At 42.1% G+C, this 25,201-nt stretch overlaps 1 protein-coding gene across 3 annotated transcripts in view; it reads left to right on the top strand.

Annotated features, from left to right (window-relative positions):
- MID1 (midline 1) overlaps positions 1-25,201 on the top strand; it is a 726,570-nt gene that overhangs the window by 414,735 nt on the left and 286,634 nt on the right. The window contains exon 1 of one of the 3 annotated variants that reach the window (XM_082245436.1): positions 13,462-13,693. The exons of the other annotated variants lie outside the window; for them this stretch is intronic. The gene's annotated coding sequence lies outside the window, so the exon portion shown is untranslated. Of the gene's footprint in view, positions 1-13,461; positions 13,694-25,201 lie in introns of those variants that run through there. 3 annotated transcript variants of the gene reach the window in all.

Here is a 25,201-nt window from a genome sequence, read left to right as displayed (position 1 = left end):
AAACTATGAAAAAAATGTTTGTTTGTTTTTTTCAAAATTTTCATTCTTTTCGTTTTTTTTTAGGAAAAAATAAGAAACCCAGTGGTGATCAAATACCACTAAAAGAAAGCTCTATTTGTGTGAAAAAAATGAGAAAAATGTAATTTGGGCACAGTGTTGCATGGCCACCCAATTGAAAGCTGAAAATTGGCCCGGGCAATACATTGCTGATCCCTCCAGTTTCTGCCCTCCCCTCTGTAAACTGACCACGGTGTGTCATGGCTGCTGAGCCCTGACACCGTGGTCAGTGTATGTGCCTCCATCATCCGCAGCTCTCCTGTCCTCCTCTGTCTCCCTCTGTCCTCCTCCCCTCTCCCCTCCCTGTTTTCTGCTCCTGTGTCTGGTGCCCCCCCCCCCACACACACACAACCTTTTAATATCTTATATAATCCTCTTTTTTTTCCTAATGCTAGGTGCTCCTGTTACTGTGTTTTATTAGAAAAAAATGCAGTTTCTACCTGTTTTCTGAGCACCGCTTGGCCGTCACGTGACCAGCCGGCTCTCTCCTCCTCCCCTCCTGACTGACGCCAGTAGGGGAATCTCGACCCCCCCTGCTGCAGCTGTCAGGCAGAGAGAGGAGAGAGGCTGTGGGTCACGTGACGGCCGATCAGCGCTCGGAAAACAAATAGAAACAGCATTTTTTTTATAAGGCCTCATGCACACTGGACATTTTTACAACTGCTGTTTTTGGCGTCAGACATTTTTTTCTGCAGCCAGTAAACTCCCAAGAATGTTATCCTATGTGTCCATGCATACCTAGGCTGCTATCAGCAGTTTTTGGCAGCTGCGTTTTCTGGCTGGAAACCCCCCCCCCCCCCCCCAGAACTAGTGGGTATCAGGAGGCATTTTTCAGCTGTAAAAACGCTCTAACTCTGATAATAGTTGAAAAACCCCAAAAAAATGCTGAAAAACATGGCTATTCTGCGTTTATCAATGTTTTTGAGCCATAAGCTTTTAAGGGAGTATAGTTTTGTTATAAAAAAGTTAAAGAATGCTACAGCTGAAAAAAGCTAAAAACAGCTGAAAACAGCTGAAAAATGCTGAAAAACGCTGAAAAAAGTTACTGCTGAAAAACTCCTTCAAGCTACAGCTTTCTACTGATGTTTTGATAACATCCAGTGTGCATGAGGCCTAAAACACAGTGACAGGAACACTAGGACACATTGGAAAAAAAAGAAGATTATAGAAACTTAGCAGTGTGGGTTAACAACCACTTTAATCATTACTCCACAGCCCCTTTCTACGGATTACAAAGCAGTGTAAAGCAATTTAAGAGGTAACCAGTAATTTTTTTACAATTTTTTATAGTTATATTGCGGTAATGGAAACACCCATCAATAAAATAGGCGTTAGCCCAATTTAGCTGCAAAAGTGGTAATACACTTTAAGGCACTTTAAAGATCACTATAGGCATTTATTGACTGTCTCCTCCTCTGGCCAAATTCAGAAGTGACAAGATAACGTCCATAGGGCATCCTCAGACAGTCCTGCGGTAAAGTAGTTGGAAAGGTAATACATTGTTGTCTGTTTAGCGTTGTTTACCCCAAAATAAGTTCATACTGGGCTATCTACTCCCTTCTATGATGTAAACAAGTATGTCAATGCAACCAGTGCGTTTCTGTTTAAACTACTCAGAGATTTAGGATAAAGGTTGGACACGCAACTACAATCTAATCTCCCTCAGGCAATGGGCATGGAAGAACGAGACACAAACCTACAAGCTTGGCTCATCTGATCTACGTATAGCATATTGTCACTAGAGCTAGAACCAGTATGTAGTAATAGTGATTGGAGCAGATTTTCTAAGATTAGGCAATTGTCCTCTTAACCTCCCTGGTGGTATTCCCGAGTGTGGCTTGGGGTGGGATTTCACTGCCATAAGCGGTAACCCCGAGCCACACTCGGGGTACCGCCAGGGGGCATTGCTGGATCCTTGTAGAGGGTTACTTACCTTGTCGCCGGGATCCAGCGATGTGTCCCTTCGGATCTTCCGCCCGATGCTTGTGAGCCCCGCCTTCCGTCTCCTGTGACGTGACGCTCGCAGGGGGGTGGAAGCGGCGGCAAATTTGAAAAGTAAAAAACACAAACACACTGATTTAATTACAAAATAAAATAAATTGATATTAGTTTGCCCCCCCCAGTGCCCTTTCCTGCAGTTTTATTGCACTTTCTATATATATATATATATATATATATATATATATATATATATATATATATATATATATATATATATATAAATACACACATATACACACACGTGTGTATATATATATATATATATATATATATATATATGTGTGTATGTACATATATATATATATATGTATACGTATATATATATATATATATATATATATATATAAAATATATGTATACATATATATATATATATATATATATATATATATATATATATATATATATATATATACAGTGGCTACGGAAAGTATTCAGACCCCCTTACATTTTTCACTCTTTATTATATTGCAGCCATTTTCTAAAATCATTTAGGTTCATTCTTCTTCCTCATGAATGTACACATAGCACCCCATACTGACAGAAAAACACAGAATTGTTGACATTGTTGCAGATTTATTCAAAAAGAAAAACTGAAATATCACATGGTCCTAAGTATTCAGACCCTTTGCTGTGACACTCATATATTTAACTCAGGTGCTTTCCATTTCTTCTGATCATCCTTGAGATGGTTCTACACCTTCATTTGAGTCCAGCTGTGTTTGATTATACTGATTGGACTTGATTAGGAAAGCCACACACCTGTCTATATAAGACCTTCCAGATCACAATGCATGTCAGAGCAAATGAGAATCATGAGGTCAAAGGAACTGCCTGAAGAGCTCAGAGACAGAATTGTGGCAAGGCACAGATCTGGCCAAGGTTACAAAAAGATTTCTGCTGCACTTAAGGTTCCTAAGAGCACAGTGGCCTCCATAATCCTCAAATGGAAGACGTTTGGGACGACCAGAACCCTTCCTAGAGCTGGCCGTCCGGCCAAACTGAGCTATCGGGGGAGAAGAGCCTTGGTGAGAGAGGTAAAGAAGAACCCAAAGATCACTGTGGCTGAGCTCCAGAGATGCAGTCAGGAGATGGGAGAAAGTTGTAGAAAGTCAACCATCACTGCAGCCCTCCACCAGTCGGGGCTTAATGGCAGAGTGGCCCGACGGAAGCCTCTCCTCAGTGTAAGACACATGAAAGCCCGCATGGAGTTTGCTAAAAAACACCTGAAGGACTCCAAGATGGTGAGAAATAAGATTCTCTGGTCTGATGAGACCAAAATAGAACTTTTTGGCCTTAATTCTAAGCGGTATGTGTGGAGAAAACCAGGCACTGCTCATCACCTGTCCAATACAGTCCCAACAGTGAAGCATGGTGGTGGCAGCATCATGCTGTGGGGGTGTTTTTCAGCTGCAGGGACAGGACGACTGGTTGCAATCGAGGGAAAGATAAATGCGGCCAAGTACAGGGATATCCTGGACAAAAACCTTCTCCAGAGTGCTCTGGACCTCAGACTGGGCTGAAGGTTTACCTTCCAACAAGACAATGACCCTAAGCACACAGCTAAAATAACGAAGGAGTGGCTTCACAACAACTCAGTGACTGTTCTTTAATGGCCCAGCCAGAGCCCTGACTTAAACCCAATTGAGCATCTCTGGAGAGACCTAAAAATGGCTGTCCACCAACGTTTACCATCCAACCTGACAGAACTGGAGAGGATCTGCAAGGAGGAATGGCAGAGGATCCCCAAATCCAGGTGTGAAAGACTTGTTGCATCTTTCCCAAAAAGACTCCTGGCTGTATTAGATCAAAAGGGGGCTTCTACTAAATACTGAGCAAAGGGTCTGAATACTTAGGACCATGTGATATTTCAGTTTTTCTTTTTTAATAAATCTGCAACAATGTCAACAATTCTGTGTGAAAAATTTAAGGGGGTCTGAATACTTTCCGTACCCACTGTATATACTTTAACTTATTTATAGTTATTTATTATATTATAATTTTTGATTTTGTGTTTCAAACTTTATCATACCCGAGATGTTACAAAGAAGAACGCACAGTAAAAAAAAAAATCATATGTAAATAGTTGGTTTGGGCTGCTCATTCTTAAGAATTACTAGCAAAATAATTGTACCGCTTTCAGCACCTAAAATCGGAAAGAATCATACCGCCAGGGAGGTTAAGTCTATTGGTTGCCTTAAAACAGGGGCTGGGCCTACATAGTACATCATGCGTGCACATCTGACCCTTCTCTGTCTATATTTGGGCTTGCCACCCAATCCTGCTAAAATAAACATTGTTCTAAAAAAGAGATAAGAAAAGAACGGTATAGTTAATCATTTAAAGCGCATAAAACAAAAAGAAATCATGCAGAAAATTCATTTTAATATACATTATTAATTAGCATTGTTCAAAACCATTATAAATAATGAATATATTACATCATGCTGAAATCACCTAAGTAACATACTGTATATATTATAGATAGCCTATAACTGCACCAACTGGAGATTGAATATTATATAAAGTCCAGGACTTAGCTATAGAACTATGGGCAAAATAAAAAATGACATACTGTATATACTGCAGCCTGTCAGTAGCATTTAGGGATTTAGGGGACTAAGTCATTAATGTTAACATGCGAAATATGGCTAATCCTGCAAAACAAGCAATTAATACCTTTTTGTCACACTGCCGCATGCATTGAAGAGATCTTCAGCATTCAGCACACTTCTAAATACACTAAATTACCATTATATTACTTATATTATTAAGTATTGGGACACCTGCCTTAACACGCACATGAACTTTAATGTCATCCCAGTTTTAGTCCGTAGGGTTCAATATTGAGTTGTCCCACCCTTTACAGCTATAACAGCTCCAACTCTTCTGGGAAGGCTGTCTAAAAGATTTAGGAGTGTGTCTATGGGAATTTTTGACCATTCTTCCAGAAGCACATTTGTGAGGTAAGGCACTGATGTGGGTGAGAAGGCCTGACTCGCAGTCTCTAATTAATTTCAAAGTTGTTCTATTGGGTTGAGGTCAGGACAATCAAGTTCCTCCACCCTAAACTCGCTCATCCATGTCTTTATGGACCTTGCTTTGTGCACTGGTCCACAGTCATGTTGGAAGAGGAAGGGGCCATCCCCAAACTGTTCCCTCAATGTTGGGAGCGTGAAATTGTCTAAAATGTCTTGGTATGCTGACGCCTTAAGAGTTATCTTCACTAGAACTAAGGGTCCAAGCCCAACCCCTGAAAACAACCCCACACCAGATTCCTCCCTCCACCAAATATTTAGAACCAGTACCCAAAGCAAGGTCCATAAAGACATTGATGAGCGAGTTTTGGGTGGAGGAACTTGATTGGCCCGCACACCTCAACCTGATAGAACACATTTAGGATGAATTAGAGTGGAGACTGCGAGCCAGGCCTTCCAACATCAGTGCCTCACTTCACAAATGAGCTTCTAAAAGAATGGTCAAACATTCCCATAGACACATACCTAAATCTTGTGTACAGCCTCCTTAGAAGAGTTGAAGCTGTTATAGCTGCAAAGGTGGGCCAACTCAATATTGAACCCTACAGACTAAGACTGGGATGCCATTAAAGTTCATGTGCATGTAAAGGCAGGCGTCCCAATACTTTTGGTAATAAGGTGTATGTTGGATGCATGGTGTTTTGTAAATGCAATGAGCCTATGTACCGGATCATAAGCTGGGCCTCTTTCCTTTTGGAAAAAAGAAAGCTAAAGTTTCATTAGCAATGGGCATTGCGCTGCTGCGCCCAGATCCGTAAATCTTGCCGTTCTGGAAGCTGCACAAATCTGGACTTTGAGCACATACACACTGGATGCTTTACAATCTCTCCAACGTGTATGGGTTCTAATCCAGTTAAATGGAATAAGTATCGGCACTGCTCTTACTGAATGATGTGTGTGATTCCTAATGCTAGGCTGCTGCTGATATAAGGCATTGAGGTCCTTAGATCCAGAGTATTTGCGCCCAGGGTCTGATTAGAGGCATTATCGGATTATTATTATTATTATACAGGATTTATATAGCACCGACATATGATATAAAAGGGAGGCAGCACAGTTACAATATGAAAAAATACAAGAGGGTTAAGAGGGCCCCTGCTCATAAGAGCTTACAATCTAAGAGGGTGTGGCATGTAGTACAAAAAGTTGTAACTGTGGGGAATGAGCTGATGGAAGTGATAAAAGACTAATTGGAGGTGTGATAGGCTTCCCTGAAGAGATGAGTTTTCAGAGATGGCCTAAAGGCAGCCAGAGTAGGAGATAGCCGGACAGATTAGGATAGGGAGTTCCAGGGGATTTAACTTTTCATGTGGAGGGATGCATTTAATCATTGCCACTCCAGCTAAGTTAACCACTTTGCCGCTGCTCACTAGAGCTCTACTGCGGCAAAGTGGTTCGTTATCGTCTGACGACGTAGATCTACGTCATCAGACACTCCCCTTTCTCGGCGGCGCGTGCGCGCCGCCGGGGGCTCGCTCCCGCTGTATTCAGTCACAGCAGGAGTCGGGCCAGGGGCGGAGCAGTGGCGATCGCCGCTGCTCTTCCCCAATCGTCTGGGAATCGAGTCTGGAGATCCGCCCGCTTGTGTAAACAAAGCTGGTGGATCTCCTAAGTGACAGGCAGGGTCAGATTGCAGGGTTCAGCATAGCTGAACCTGCAATCTGTCCCTGTGTCACTCAGTCACCTCCCCCTACACACGTCAGTAAGCACCAGGCATACATTAACCCCTCCTTCTCCAATAAAATTAACCCCTTCCCTGCCAGTGTCATTTTTACAGTAACAGTGCATATGTATAGCACTGATTACTGTAGTAATGTCACTGGTACCCCCAAAGTTGTCAAAAATTTCAGTCAAGGGTCCGATCTGTCCGCAGCAATGTCGCAGTCCCGCAAAAAAATCGCAGATCGCCGCCATTACTCATTAAATAAAAAAAGAAAAACTACAGAAATCTTTCCCTTAGTTAGTAAACGCAATAGCTTTTGCGCAAACCAATCAAAATACGCTTATTGCGATTTTTTTTACCAAAAATATGTAGCAGAAAACAAATTGGCCTAAAATGATAAAAAATTTTGATTTTTACATTTTTTGGGGGGGGGGGGGGGGGAATTTCATATGAAAAATATTGTTATTTTTTCAAAATTGTCGCTCTTTTTTTGTTTATAGCGCAAAAAGTACAAATCGCACAGGTGATCAAATACTACCAAAAGAAAGCTCTATTTGTGGGAAAAAAAGGACGTCAATTTCGTTTGGGTACGGCGTTGCATGACCGCGCAATTATCAGTTAAAGTCGCACAGTGCCGAATCGCAAAAAGTGGCTCAGACGTAAGACAGCAAAATCCTCCGGTGGTAAAGTGGTTAAGGTGACCAGATTTTTAAAATGAAATCTGGGGACATATTTCTTTTTTCACTAGTAATGACGGCAATCAGCGATGTATAGCGGGACTGCGATATTACGGCGTACAAATCTGACACTAAGACCTCTTTAACACTTGTGAGACTCATTCTGCGACTTGGGACTGCAAAGTGGCATGACAAGTATTACCCCATGATTTCCAATGAGTACAGTTCATATCTGTATGACTTCAAGTCCCAGCGACTTCAAAGTAGTCCCTGCACTACTATTGTTTGACTTTGATGCAACTTGAGCTCCATAGACCTCAAGATTACACAGGCATTGCTTCAAGTCGCTTCAAAGTCACGCGACTTTCAGTGTGAAAGGAGTCTAAGTGACACTTTGTGGGAACCAGTGACACTAATACAGTAATCAGTGCAAAAATATGCACTGTCACTGTACTAATGACGCTGGCTGGGAAGGGGTTAACATCAGGGGAGATCAAGGGGTTAAATGGTGTGACTAACAATTGTTTTCTCACCGTGGGGGGGGGGGGGGAGGAGCTTTTACTAAGAAAGGCAAAGATCCTTGTCCCTGCTTTGCAGGACCACAGGATCAATGTCTTTCATACTGACAGATTAGCAATCTGCCTTGTTTACATAGGCAAACCGCTATTCTGCCTGTGTGCAGAACGATCGGCACGTAGGGACGGACATAGAGCCCGGCGGACCTGCTGATCGGCCCTGATACCAAGACTTATACAGTATCTCACAAAAGTGAGTACACCCCTCCAGGGCCATCTTTAAGGCAGGGCAAAAGGGGCAGCTGCCCCGGGCCCAGTCATTGTTTTGGGGCCCAAAGCAGCTGCCCCTTGAGCAAGCACTGCCTGAAAATAGTTGATAAGTGGATTTGGGAGGGTCCAAGAAAATGTTTGCCCAGGGTCCAATCCATAATAAAGACGGCCCTGCGTGACCCCTCACATTTTTGTAAATATTTCATTATATCTTTTCATGTGACAACACTGCAGAAATGACACTTTGCTACAATGTAAAATAGTGAGTGTACAGCTTGTATAACAGTGTAAATGTGCTGTCCCCTCAAAAAAACTCAACACACAGCCATTAATGTATAAACCGCTGACAACAAAAGTGAGTACACCCCTAAGTGAAAATGTCCAAATTGGGCCCAATTAGCCATTTTCCCTCCCCGGTGTCATGTGACTCGTTAGTGTTACAAGGTCTGAGGTGTGAATGGGGAGCAGGTGTGTTAAATTTGGTGTTATCGCTCTCACTCTCTCATACTGGTCACTGGAAGTTCAACATGGCACCTCATGGCAAAGAACTCTCTGAGGATCTGAAAAAAGAATTGTTGCTCTACATAAAGATGGCCTAGGTTATAAGAACATTGCCAAGACCCTGAAACTGAGCTGCAGCACGGTGGCCAAGACCATACAGCGGTTTACCAGGTTCAACTCAGAACAGGCCTAGCCATGGTCGACCAAAGAAGTTAAGTGCATGTGCTCATATCCATAGGTTGTCTTTGGGAAATAGATGTATGAGTGCTGCCAGCATTGCTGCAGAAGTTCAGGGGGGTCAGTCTGTCAGTTCTCAGACCATACGCCGTGCATCAAATTGATCTGCATGGCTGTCCTCCCAGAAGGAAGCCTCTTCTAAAGATGATGCACAAGAAAGCCTGCAAACAGTTTGCTGAAGACATGCAGACTAAGGACATGGATTATCGAAAAAAGGAAAATAGTCTTAGGGGTTGAGACTATATATAGCGCTTGCTAAACCATAAGGTGCTGACTGCAATAAATCAATAGATATCTCTATGCTATTAATTAATGTGCCAATAAATCATACATAGACAGCTAAATAAATGAGTAAATAAATATTATCCCAACAATAAAAATTCCATAAAGTGCATTATTAACTGGTGGATAATCCAAGCTCACACCTATACAGGTTGCAGTTTGCATTTTCCAGGTGCATTTAGGATTTTTCAATACCTGTACGCTCCATTGAAGTCCATGGAACCAAAAACCTGAAAAAGTCCCTGGCCCTTTCCATATCCTTTCCACTTTGAATGACAATTGCGCGGTCATACAACACTGTACCCAAATTAATTTTTTATCGTTTTCTTCACACAAGTAGAGCTTTCTTTTGGTGGTATTTAATCACTGCTGGGGTTTTTATTTTTTTCTAAAAAAAAAAAAAATGAAAAAAAAAAGTTTTTTCTTTGTAAATAAGTAATTTTTCTCCTTCACTGATGTGCACTGATGAGGCTGCACTGATGGGCTCTGATAGGTTGCACTGATGAGCACTAATGAGGTGGCATTGATGGGCACTAATGAGGCGACACTGAGGGGCACTGATGGGGCAGCACTGATGGGGTGGCACTAATGAGGAGGCACTAAAATGCAGCACTGATGGGCACTGATATTCAGCACTGATGGGCACTGGTAGGTCATACTGATAAACACTGATAGGTGTCATTAATGGGCACTAATAGGCAGCACTTATGGGCAATGAGAGGTGGCACTGATGGGCAGCACTGATGGGCACTGATGGGTGACACTGATGGGTACCTAAAGGCAGCACTGATTGGCATAACTGATGGGGACAGACTGGTGTCACTGATGGGCACAGAGTGGCATCACTGATGGGCACTGTTGGGGCTGCATTGTAATCATGGCACTGATGATGAGCTGTGAGGAGATGGCGCGTATCAACTCTCCTCACCTCAGACTCTGGGGTGGCACTGATGAGGACACTGATAGGTGGAACTAATAGGCGGCACTGATAGGTGGAATTGATGGGCACTGATAGGCAGCACTTATGGGCAATGATAGGTGGCACTGATGGGTGGCACTGATGGGCAGCATTGATGGGTACTTAAAGGCAGCACTGATTGGCATAACTGATGGGCACAGGTTTGTCTCACTGATGGGCACAGACTGGTGTCACTGATGGGCACAGAGTGGCATTACTGATAGGCACTGTTGGGGCTGCATTGTAATCAGGGCACTGATGATCAGTGCCCTAATTACCTTTACATGTATTCCCACTCGGGGGTGGCACTGATGAGGAGGGACTAATATTCAGCACTGATGGGCACTGATATGCAGCACTGATGGACACTGTTAGGCGGCACTGATGGTCGGCACTTATGGGCAATGATAGGTGGCACTGATGGGCAGAACTAATGGGCAGCACTGACAAGCAGGCATCGATGGGGACTTAAAGGCAGCACTGATTGTCATAACTGATGGGCACAGAGTGGTGTCACTGATGGGCACAGAGTGGCATCACTGATGGGCACTGCTGGGCTGCAATATAATCAGGGCAGCGATAATCAGTGTCCTGATTACCTTTGCACGTATTCCCTGTGAGGAGATGCCGCTTATCACCTCTCCTCCCCTCACACTCTGTCAGCGTGAGAGAGAAAAAGCCGATAAACTGCACTTCCTTGTTTACATTTGATCGGCTCTTTGCCGAGAGTCCCAGAAACACGGCACATCCGGAATCGCCACACGCCCCCCGGGCACACCTATGCGACCCGATTCATGTCCGAATTGACAGTTCGCACTGCGATATGCAAACTTTTCTGGGGGTGTCGTTAATTTTGTATTGACATCCCCAGTGATTCGCATACGGCAGTGTGAACTGCCTGCGAGTCGACTGCGATGCGGGAATGTGGATTGGCAGGGTTCCCGCATCACATATGTGTGAACCGACACTTAGGGACATAAAAAAAGTCCACAAAACGCATGACAAAATGCACCCATAAACATGGGTTTAAAGACAAAAAACACATCAGCCGCATAGATGAGCATACCTCCCATACCTCCCATACCTCCCATACCTCCCAACATTTTGAATTGGGAATGAGGGACACCTATTAGTAAAAGTATGTAGGCATAGGACACACCCCCTGCCACGCCCCCTTAAAGGAGAATTCTACAAACAAAATGATTAGTTAAATCTACAAGTGCTTTTTTTTACCACTACTATTCCTTTATACTGGGTTTGATATTTACAAACGCAGCAATTTAGAAATGGGATGAAAGGTTTAGCACTGGGAAACACTTTTTGGAAAGCTAAAGAATGCATTTTCTATACAACTATATAGATCTGACCAAAATGAGGGACAAATGGGGTGCAAACAGGGACAGAGGGACTTTGTGCCAAATCAGGGACAGTCCTTCGAAATCAGGGACAGTCCCCCGAAATCAGAGACAGTCCCTTGAAATCAGGGACAAGTCCCTCTAAATCAGAGACAGACACTCAAAATCAGGGACAGTCCCACGAAATCAGGGACAAGTCCCTCTAAATCAGAGACAGACGCTCAAAATCAGGGACAGTCCCCCGAAATTAGGGACAGTCCCTTGAAATTAGGGACAGTCCCCCAAAATCAGGGACAGTCCTTTGAAATCAGGGAAAGTCCCTCGAAATCAGGGACAGTCCTTCGAAATCAGGGACAGTCCCTCAAAATCAGGGACAGTCCCTTGAAATCAGGGACAAGTCCCTCAAAATCAGGGACAGTCTTTTGAAATCAGGGACAGTCCTTCGAAATCAGGGACAGTCCCTCGAAATCAGGGACAATCCCTCGAAATCAGGGACAATCCCTTGAAATCAGGGACAGTCCCTTAGAAATCAGGGACAGTCCCACTAAATCAGGGACAGTCCCTTGAAATCAGGGACAGTCCCTCGAAATCAGGGACAGTCCCTCAAAATCAGGGACAATCCCTCGAAATCAGGGACAGTCCCTTAGAAATCAGGGACAGTCCCACTAAATCAGGGACAATCCCTTGAAATCAGGGACAAGTCCCTCTAAATCAGAGACAGACCCTCAAAATCAGGGACAGTCCCCCAAAATTAGGGACAGTCCCTTGAAATTAGGGACAGTCCCCCAAAATCAGGGACAGTCCTTTGAAATCAGGCACAAGTCCCTCAAAATCAGGGGCAGTCCCTCAAAATCAGGGACAGTCCCCTCAAATCAGGGACAGTCCCTCGAAAACAGGGACAGTCGCCCGAAAACAGGGACAGTCCTTCGAAATCAGGGACAGTCCCCCGAAATCAGGGACAGTCCCCTGAAATTAGGGACAGTCCCTAGAAATCAGGGACAGTCCCCCGAAATCAGGGACAGTCCCCTGAAATTAGGGACAGTCCCTAGAAATCAGGGACAGTCCCCTGAAATTAGGGACAGTCCCTAGAAATCAGGGACAGTCCCTCGAAATCAGGGACAGTCCCCCGGAATAGGGGACAAGTCCCTTGAAATCAGGGGCAATCCCTCAAAATCAGGGACAGTCCCCTCAAATCAGGGACAGTCCCTTGAAATCAGGGACAGTCCCCCGAAATAAGGGACAAGTCCCTCGAAATCAGGGACAATCCCTTGAAATCAGGGACAGTCCCCCGAAATCAGGGACAGTCCCTCGAAATCAGGGACAGTCCCCCAAAATCAGGGACAGTCCCTTGAAATCAGGGACAGTCCCCCGAAATAAGGGACAAGTCCCTCGAAATCAGGGACAATCCCTTGAAATCAGGGACAGTCCCCCGAAATCAGGGACAGTCCCTCGAAATCAGGGACAGTCCCCCAAAATCAGGGACAGTCCCTTGAAATCAGGGACAGTCCCCCGAAATAAGGGACAAGTCCCTTGAAATCAGGGACAGTCCCTGGAAATCAGGGACAGTTGGGAGCTATGGATGTGAACCTAGACTTATTCCAGCCATTCAATCAGCAGAGAGAACAATGGAATGTCAGCTCTTGTGTTGAAGTGTCTTATGAGATACCCATCCCCCCTCCATGCAATAAGGTGATAAGGTGAACTCTTGCTGCCATAGTGGAAGCTCTCTGCACATGACGTCACCCTGTCCTGCCTGATAACAGCGCTGAGCCCGTGCTCTTCCAGCACCCAGCTGGTTAATCCCTCTAATCCGCCTCTCGGCAGCCGCAGCCACGCCCCCTCCAGCCTCCGATTGGCCGAGCTGCCCGCTGGCCGAGACTCACACGGTGACTCCGCACAGCTTTGAAATGCAGTGGAGGCGTTCAGCTGCCTCTCCCTGCTCCTTCTCACTTCTCATAGGCTGAGACAAGAGGGGGGGCAGGATCGTACACAAGTTCCTGCTGTCCCAGCCAGAAAGTCTGCAAGTTTGGGGGGAACGTTCCTTTAAGTGATGGATTGCTGATCGCCTCTGTCCCCGGGAGGAGAAGTCTATTGTATTGTATGGCTTGGATGGATTATGGGATTCTAGCCATGACTCAGGTAAGGGACATGTGCTGGATGAGGTCACATCTGACCGACTCTTCTCTCGCTTTGTTCCGATTAGAATGAGATCGCTGGAGGGAATGGGGGCTCATTGTCTGACAACTCACATTATGTAAATGATCTGTGGACTGACCCTGATTCTCATTCCCTGATTCTCATTCGCTGCTCAAATGGAATAGGTGACCACACACGCTTCGATTTTATTATCCGATCGATTAGACGTCACTCCGTTTCCCATCGATTTACACTATATGGTTCCCAATGCTTTTTTTGACAGATTTTGAATTTTATGCGCTGTAATTTTATTTTAAACGCACTGCAATAATGTGAACTAGGTTGATTGAAATACATTCGTTATATACTGAGCTTAAAAACGCATTCCACTGATTTGATTTAGACCAGAATCGACTGAGTCAATCGATCGTCCAGTATGGAAAGCTATTGATCACATTGCATTGATTGGCAGCACTGATCTGCTTAGATCATGAATTTGATAATCCCTCTGATTTCTTCTGAATTAAATTGTATTACTGTCTGCCCTAACGTTGTAAAGCGCTGCGTAAACCGTTGGCGCTATATAATGCCTGTATACAAATAATAATGATCTGATTGATCGGATTGTGAGATTGCATGGTGAAAACAGTTAAGCAATCGATAATTTACAACCATACTTTCCAACTATGGATCAAAATCCACTTCCCCATTGTGTGTCATATGGGTTGTCTGCTATAGATGGGTTATTCCTATCAGAAAAGAAATCGATGTGGTCAGATTTAATACTAGATCCGTATGATGAATTCTCTGTCACATACACAGATATTGGGAGTTTCAAAGCGATTATCAATATTCCGCTGTGATCAATTGATGGGGGGGGGGGGGTCTAAATCAATGGAGAGATCTCTAATAGAGGGTCAGGCTTTGTTACAGAGCTCCAAATGAATGTTTTTTTTTTATAATACAGTATGATATAGTGATACCATACCAATATACAGTATTAATGTATAGTGACACCTACATACAGTATAATATATATATACACCTATATACAGTGTATATGTATAGTGACACCTACATACAGTATGATATATTGACACCTATATACAGTATATATGTATAGTGACACCTACATACAGTATAATATATTGACACCTATATACAGTGTATATGTATAGTGACACCTACATACAGTATGATATATTGACACCTATATACAGTATATATGTATAGTGACACCTACATACAGTATAATATATTGACACCTATATACAGTATATATGTATAGTGACACCTACATACAGTATAATATATTGACACCTATATACAGTGTATATGTATAGTGACACCTACATACAGTATGATATATTGACACCTATATACAGTATATATGTATAGTGACACCTACATACAGTATAATATATTGACACCTATATACAGTATATAGGTATAGTGACACCTACATACAGTATGATATATTGACACCTATATACAGTATATATGTATAGTGACACCTACATACAGTATAATATATTGACACCTATATACAGTATATATCTAAAGTGGCATCTATATATAGTGTAATATAGTGACATCTATATACAGTATAGATATAAATGACACCTATATACAGAAAATATGTGTAGTGACATCTATATACAGTATATGTATAGTGACACATAACAAATAGTATATATGTGTAGTGACATCTATATACAGTATATATGTATAGTGACACCTACAAACAGTATAATATATTGACACCTATATACAGTATAATATAGTGACATCTATTTACAGTGTGTATATATAGTGACAGCTATACACAGTATAAATGTATAGTGACATCTATATACAGTATATATAGTGACATCTATATACTGTATTCTATAGTATATTATAACGACATCTGTGTACAATATATAGTGACATCTACATACAGTATACTATAGTGACATCTACATACAGTATACTATAGTGACATCTACATACAGTATAATATAGTGACATGTATATACAGTTTAATATAGTGACCTGTATATACAGTATAATAAAGAAACATCTATGTGTGTGTGTGTATATATATATATATATATATATATATATATATATATATATATATATATATATATATTGACATCTATATACAGTATACTATAGCGACATCTGTCTATATAGTGACATGTATATACAGTATTATATAGTGCGATCTTTAAACAATATATATAGACCTCAATGTACAATATATTGACATCTATATACAGTATACTATAGTGACATCTGTATAATTATATATATATATATGACAGCTATATACAGTATAATAGTGACATGTATATACAGTATAATAGTGACATCTATTTACAGTGTGTATATATATATATATATATATATATATATATATATATATATATATATATATATATAGTGACATGTATAATATAGTGAAATGTATATACAGTATAATAGTGACATCTATTTACAGTGTATATATAATGACGTACATACAGTATAAAAAAGTGACATGCATATACAGTATAATATAGTGACATGTATATACAGTATACTATAGTGACATGCATATACAGTATAATATAGTGACATGTATATACAGGATAATAGTGACATGTATATACAGTATAATATAGTGACATGTATATACAGTATAATATAGTGACTTATATATACAGGATAATAGTGACATGTATATACAGTATAATATAGTGACATGTATATACAGGATAATAGTGACATGTATATACAGTATAATATAGTGACATGTATATACAGTATAATATAGTGACTTATATATACAGGATAATAGTGACATGCATATACAGTATAATATAGTGACATGTATATACAGGATAATAGTGACATGTATATACAGTATAATATAGTGACATGTATATACAGTATAATATAGTGACTTATATATACAGGATAATAGTGACATGTATATACAGTATAATATAGTGACATGTATATACAGGATAATAGTGACATGTATATACAGTATAATATAGTGACATGTATATACAGTATAATATAGTGACTTATATATACAGGATAATAGTGACATGTATATACAGTATAATATAGTGACATGTATATACAGGATAATAGTGACATGTATATACAGTATAATATAGTGACATGTATATACAGTATAATATAGTGACTTATATATACAGGATAATAGTGACATGTATATACAGTATAATATAGTGACATGTATATACAGGATAATAGTGACATGTATATACAGTATAATATAGTGACATGTATATACAGTATAATATAGTGACTTATATATACAGGATAATAGTGACATGCATATACAGTATAATATAGTGACATGTATATACAGGATAATAGTGACATGTATATACAGTATACTATAGTGACATGTATATACAGGATAATAGTGACATGTATATACAGTATAATATAGTGACATGTATATACAGGATAATAGTGACATGTATATACAGTATAATATAGTGACATGTATATACAGTATAATATAGTGACTTATATATACAGGATAATAGTGACATGCATATACAGTATAATATAGTGACATGTATATACAGGATAATAGTGACATGTATATACAGTATAATATAGTGACATGTATATACAGTATAATATAGTGACTTATATATACAGGATAATAGTGACATGTATATACAGTATAATATAGTGACATGTATATACAGGATAATAGTGACATGTATATACAGTATAATATAGTGACATGTATATACAGGATAATAGTGACATGTATATACAGTATACTATAGTGACATGTATATACAGGATAATAGTGACATGTATATACAGTATAATATAGTGACATGTATATACAGGATAATAATGACATGTATATACAGTATACTATAGTGACATGTATATACAGGATAATAGTGACATGTATATACAGTATAATATAAAGACATCTGTATACTAGGAGGGTGTCAAACGGTAAAGTCAGATGAAGTTTGAATCCTGACTCTACATTTTTCTGCATGTTTTTGTCTTAGTAAGTCCCCTGTGATGGAACGGACGATCGCATGGACACGTGCGTGGCCACCATAATAAAGCGATGGCGTCTAAGCACTCCTGACCAATCCTGTGGCTGTAGACTGAGACAAAGCTCCTAGAAACGGCTGTGGTCCTCAGTGTTTCTAATGAACTGTCATTGTTTCCTATTCTTTGTGCGATGATGTCTATGGTTTCCAGCAGACTTTATCAGCCACCCCGGTGACGGGGATGTTTGTTATAGAAGGAAGTGGATCGGAGGCTCCCATAGGCACATGTATATTAGTTAATCAGTTGCCGGGCATTAACCCCGTAGGAAGCCTGGCAGGGCTCATTGTGTGCGTGGCTTTGATGGCTTAGGTGGTAAATAGGCGAGCGGGGTAACTATGGGAACCTGTGCTGTAGGTTGGTGGGAACAGAATGGATAGGGCCAGTGGACAATGGGCAGTTTGGGAACATATTTGTGGTTATGAAGAGCATTTAGTGGCGAGTAAACAGCCCATTTGGAGGAGAGTTGGCAGCGATTTCTTTGCTTTTTCTGCATCAGTCCACTTGACAGCAAAAAAAAAAAAACTTTCCCGAGCAGGGGCGCTAAACCTTCGCCGGACATATTGGACTGATTTGCTCTTTTGTCAGTAAAGTTGCGAGCGATAATAATCCCTTTTTTTAGCAAGAATGTAATGTGGATTTAAAACCGCAAAGCGTTTGCTGTCTTCAGGCGGGGAGAGGGAAATATTTGACTGGATTCTTCCTCGTCTGCTGTAATGCTGTTCACATTGCTGCCTTTGAAGCTGCCATTTGTTTAGCATACTTTCAATTATGGATTAAAAGTTTCTTATATGAAGGCGTACTTTATAAACTATGCAGTGCCTTAGTGAGATGGAGCCCAAGTCTGCGGGTCACAGTAGGCTATTTACAGTGCTGATCTGCAGTTTGGGGGCCGATGAGGTAGACCAGGCTTACATAACCACTTACCTACTGGGCACTTTTACCCCCTTCCTGCCTAGGCTAAGTTTCAGTTTTCAGCGCTGTCGCACTTTGAATGACAATTACGCAGTCATGCAGTGCTGTACCCAAACAACATTTTTATCATTTTTTTTGGTGGTAATTAATCACCACTGGGTTTTTTATTTTTTGCTAAACCATTAAAAAAAGATTGTTTGCTGTTATAAAATTTTTGTAATTTTTCTCCTTTACTGATGTGCACTGATGAGGCTGCACTGATGGGCACTGATGAGGGTGCACTGATGAGGCTGCACTGATGCAGTGATGAGGTGGCACTGATGAAGCTGCAGTGATAAGGCTTCACTGATGTGCAGTGATGAGGCGGTACTGATGTGCACTGAGGAGGTGGCACTGAGGAAGCTGCAGTGATGAGGCTTCACTGATGTGCAGTGATGAGGCGGTACTGATGAGACTGCACTGATGTGCACTGATGAGGTGGCACTGATGAAGCTGCAGTGATGAGGCTTCACTGATGTGCAGTGATGAGGCGGTACTGATGAGGCTGCACTGATGTGCACTGATGAGGTGGCACTGAGGAAGCTGCAGTGATGAGGCTTCACTGATGTGCAGTGATGAGGCGGTACTGATGAGGCTGCACTGATGTGCACTGATGAGGTGGCACTGATGAAGCTGCAGTGATGAGGCTTCACTGATGGGCAGTGATGAGGCTTCACTGATGGGCAGTGATGAGGCTTCACTTATGAGCGCTGATGAGGCTTCACTAATGGGCACTAATGGGCAGCACTGATGGGCAGCCTTTATGGGCACAGATAGGCGACAATGATGGGGACTGATAGATGGCACTTATGGGCACTAATGGGTGGCACTGATGAGGAGTTACTAACAGGCATCACTCATGGGCACTGATTGGCATGACTGATGTACACTGATTGGCATGACTGATGGGCATCACTGGTGGGCACTGGCAGGCATCGCTGATCAGGCTGTACTGATTATCAATGCAGATCCCCCCTGTGAGGAAAGCCACTTATTGGCTCTCGCTGATCAGGCTGCACTGATTATCAATGCAGAACCCCCCTGTGAGGAAAGCCACTTATCAGCTCTTCTCTACTCACATGCTGTCATCGTGATTAGAGGAATGCTGATACCTGGCACTTCCTATTTACACTGTGATCAGTTGTGATTGGACACAGCTGATCACATGGTAAAGACCCAACGTCAAAGGCCCTTTACTGTGATGGGAGATGCAGTCTGAGCGACACACCGCACTACTGATCGCCGCACACGAGCGGCTTTTTCTAAAGGATGTCATGTGACGTCCAGTCACAATAATTAAACGAAAGGAGGAACACCGCTCAGGCCAGTCTATGTCTGCAATCCAGGGTAGGTGCTGAACCTCGGCTTGCCACCGTAAACAGCATACATGGAGAAATTGGTCACCCACCAAACAATTGGATGAAGAAGAAGTTCTTTATTCACATAAATAGTGCAAGGTATAGCAGGGTAGGATAAGGTAGACGCGTTTCACATGAATTTTCCAATGGTGAAGTTATTATTCAATTCCTAGGCTTTAACTTTTTTTTTAACTTGGAGGAACCATCCGGCCTTAACATGGTTGTAAACCTCAGACGTGAACAAAGCATATCCCTTTATAGTGTGTGCTTGGCTCAATCCTGAGCGCTAAGCCCCCGTTCACACTAGTGCGATTTGTCATGTGATTTGACAGCTCCAAATCACATGACAAATTGCACCCCATTGTCAGCAATGAAAGTGTTAAAATTGCTGCGACTCATTTTGCAGTGACTTTTTTTTTTGCCGATTTAATTGCGACTTGCATAGACTTCTGTTGTATGAAGTCGCAAGCTGCAATGAATTTGGCAGATTGAATCGCACTGATGTGCGGATTTGAACATGCGCTGAAGTAGTGCGATTTTTAAAGCCGCATCAGTGTGTACGGGGGCTAAGTGCCATTTCTCTCTGCTGCTTCGTTCCTCTTCACTCACTTCTGATGAGTTTTCCTGACACCAAGAGAAAAATGGTGATGAGGAGGGCACAGTCTGTGATTGACGATTACTGTAGCTGCTGACTCTTAATACTAGGGCACTTACCTGTCCAGGCATCCAGCAGTGTTCTTACCTGAGCCGATTCTTCAGTCGGCTATATGGTGCTGGCGCCGCCATCCTGACTAAGGGAAACCAGCAGTGAAGCCTTGAAGCTTTTTCAATAGGCTGCGGTTTTCTCAGACCTGAAAAGTGTCCCAGAAGGCTGCGGGGGTAGGAGGGGGTGCCAAACCAGGTACCTGCAACCCCCCCAAAAGGTGCCAGATGACAGCAGAGGGCGGGAGCAGAGGGACAAGCAGAGCTTCTCTATTTGGGTGGAGCTCCGCTTTAAGGATTCCCTAGTAGCCTCTGGAGGAACCCTGGTTGAGAAAGTAGGGGCCTACAGCAAGAGCAGGTGTATAAATCACTTATACGTTCATTTTTTCCTCAATTGTTTCTAAGAATAGTGCTGTTTGTTAAAGTTCTAACCAGGGTCTACTGGGGTTACAGCCAGTCCTCAGTTTGTTGGCAGAGAACAGGGATTGCATGCTTTCAGTTGTGAGGAGATCTATTTTTTTCTTGGGCGTTAATTAATGGTTGGATTGCTTTGACCAATGGTAACATTGTCACTGATTAGCAGGCTGTAATGTCAATAATAATGTCACGGAGGATGGGAAGTCACAGTGAAGGAAAAACTCCTCTCTGTATGCTGTGCTAGATTTTACATATTCCAGTGCTGCATTCTTTGTTGTCTTGTACATAGAGTATTCTATACCACTCCACTCGCAAGACGTTCATGCCTCTTCAAATTGTTCATTTGCCGGGCATTCTGTACCCCACTCTAATTTGTATACTGCACTGTATGTTCTATATTCAACACCACCCAGCTCTGTGAACTGTGCTGTATGTTATATACTCCACACCACTACGTTCTCCGTATTGTGCTGTATGTTTTATACTTAAAACTGTACATTGTGCTGTATGCCATATACTCCACTCCACTCTGTACATTGTGCTGTATGCCATATACTCCACTCCACTCTGTACATTGTGCTGTATGCCATATATTCCACTCCACTCTGTACATTGTGCTGTATGCCATATACTCCACTCCACTCTGTACATTGTGCTGTATGCCATATACTCCACTCCACTCTGTACATTGTGCTGTATGCCATATACTTCACTCCACTCTGTACAATGTGCTGTATGCCATATACTCCACTCCACTCTGTACATTGTGCTGTATGTTTTATACTCAAAACTGTACATTGTGCTGTATGCCATATACTCCACTCCACTCTGTACATTGTGCTGTATGCCATATACTCCACTCCACTCTGTACATTGTGCTGTATGCCATATATTCCACTCCACTCTGTACATTGTGCTGTATGCCATATACTCCACTCCACTCTGTACATTGTGCTGTATGCCATATACTCCACTCCACTCTGTACATTGTGCTGTATGCCATATACTCCACTCCACTCTGTACATTGTGCTGTATGCCATATACTCCACTCCACTCTGTACATTGTGCTGTATGCCATATACTCCACTCCACTCTGTACATTGTGCTGTATGCCATATACTCCACTCCACTCTGTACATTGTGCTGTATGCCATATACTCCACTCCACTCTGTACAATGTGCTGTATGCCATATACTCCACTCCACTCTGTACATTGTGCTGTATGTTTTATACTCAAAACTGTACATTGTGCTGTATGCCATATACTCCACTCCACTCTGTACATTGTGCTGTATGCCATATACTCCACTCCACTCTGTACATTGTGCTGTATGCCATATATTCCACTCCACTCTGTACATTGTGCTGTATGCCATATACTCCACTCCACTCTGTACATTGTGCTGTATGCCATATATTCCACTCCACTCTGTACATTGTGCTGTATGCCATATACTCCACTCCACTCTGTACATTGTGCTGTATGCCATATACTCCACTCCACTCTGTACATTGTGCTGTATGCCATATACTTCACTCCACTCTGTACAATGTGCTGTATGCCATATACTCCACTCCACTCTGTACATTGTGCTGTATGTTTTATACTCAAAACTGTACATTGTGCTGTATGCCATATACTCCACTCCACTCTGTACATTGTGCTGTATGCCATATACTCCACTCCACTCTGTACATTGTGCTGTATGCCATATATTCCACTCCACTCTGTACATTGTGCTGTATGCCATATACTCCACTCCACTCTGTACATTGTGCTGTATGCCATATACTCCACTCCACTCTGTACATTGTGCTGTATGCCATATACTCCACTCCACTCTGTACATTGTGCTGTATGCCATATACTCCACTCCACTCTGTACATTGTGCTGTATGCCATATACTCCACTCCACTCTGTACATTGTGCTGTATGCCATATACTCCACTCCACTCTGTACATTGTGCTGTATGCCATATACTCCACTCCACTCTGTACAATGTGCTGTATGCCATATACTCCACTCCACTCTGTACATTGTGCTGTATGTTTTATACTCAAAACTGTACATTGTGCTGTATGCCATATACTCCACTCCACTCTGTACATTGTGCTGTATGCCATATACTCCACTCCACTCTGTACATTGTGCTGTATGCCATATATTCCACTCCACTCTGTACATTGTGCTGTATGCCATATACTCCACTCCACTCTGTACATTGTGCTGTATGCCATATACTCCACTCCACTCTGTACAATGTGCTGTATGCCATATACTCCACTCCACTCTGTACATTGTGCTGTATGTTTTATACTCAAAACTGTACATTGTGCTGTATGCCATATACTCCACTCCACTCTGTACATTGTGCTGTATGCCATATACTCCACTCCACTCTGTACATTGTGCTGTATGCCATATACTCCACTCCACTCCAGTCTGTACATTGTGCTGTATGCCATATACTCCACTCCACTCTGTACATTGTGCTGTATTCCATATACTCCACTCCACTCTGTACATTGTGCTGTATGCCATATATTCCACTCCACTCTGTACATTGTGCTGTATGCCATATACTCCACTCCACTCTGTACATTGTGCTGTATGCCATATACTCCACTCCACTCTGTACAATGTGCTGTATGCCATATACTCCACTCCACTCTGTACATTGTGCTGTATGCCATATACTCCACTCCACTCCGTACATTGTGCTGTATGCCATATACTCCACTCCACTCCGTACATTGTGCTGTATGCCATATACTCCACTCCAGTCTGTACATTGTGCTGTATGCCATATACTCCACTCCACTCTGTACAATGTGCTGTATGCCATATATTCCACACCACTGCACTCTGTACAATGTGCTGGATGCCATGTACTCCACACCACTCAGTACATTTTGCTGTATGCCATATACTCCACACCACTCTATACTTGTGCTGTATGACATATACTCCACACAACTCCACTCTGTACACTGTGCTGTATGCCATATACTCCACTCAACCCCACTCTGTACATTGTGCCTTATGCCACATACTCCACTCCACTCCACTCTGCAGATTGTGCTGTATGCCATATACTCCACACTACTCCACTCTGCAGATTGTGCTGTATGCCATATATGCCACACCACTCTGCTCTGTACACTGTGCTGTATGCCATATACTCCACTCCAACCCACCCCACTCTGTACATTGTGCTGTTTGCCACAAACTCCACTTTGCAGATTGTACTGTATGCCATATACTCCACTCCAACCCACCCCAGTCTGTATATTGTGCTGTTTGCCATATACTCCACACTACTCCACTCTGCAGATTGTGGTGTAGGTCATATACTCCACACCACTCTGCTCCGTACACTGTGCTGTATGTCATATACTCCACCCCACCCCACTCTGTACATTGTGCTGTATGTTTTATATATGCCACACCACTCCACTCTGCAGATTGTGCTGTATGTCATATACTCCACTCCGCTCTGTACACTGTGCTTTATGTTATATACACCATTCCGCTCTGCACTTTGAGTTGTAAGTTGTATATTAAACACCAGAATATTGTGATAGAAATTGACAAGTTTTTTTCGTGCCATTAAAAAATGTTTTATGCTGTAGTAATTCCACCCCATTGAACAAACTGTCTCATCTCTGCCAGTATTAATAACCTTCTAGAGGATAACACGTTTGCACAAACTATAGACCTGCTATCAAGATTGAAATGACATTAGTTCATGCAGCTCAGGATTAGGACAACCGTTTACAGCCGTCACCTTAGTGATAAATCTGTATAATCTTTTTAAAGTTGGAATGGGGACTGTATTGGCTCTGTGTCATTTCTGGGTGGTGAAGGTGGAGATGTGTTCCGTGTAGAAGCTGTTTCCATAGAATTAAGAGGGGTCCATCCTTGTTTAAGGTGACCTTACTCTCCCTGTGGTCACCAGACCACAACAATATGATTGTGAGATA

Source organism: Pelophylax lessonae (assembly GCF_965119305.1).
Source record: "Pelophylax lessonae genome assembly, chromosome: 2".
NCBI lineage: Eukaryota > Metazoa > Chordata > Amphibia > Anura > Ranidae > Pelophylax > Pelophylax lessonae.
This window is presented reverse-complemented; position numbering and strand designations above follow the sequence as displayed.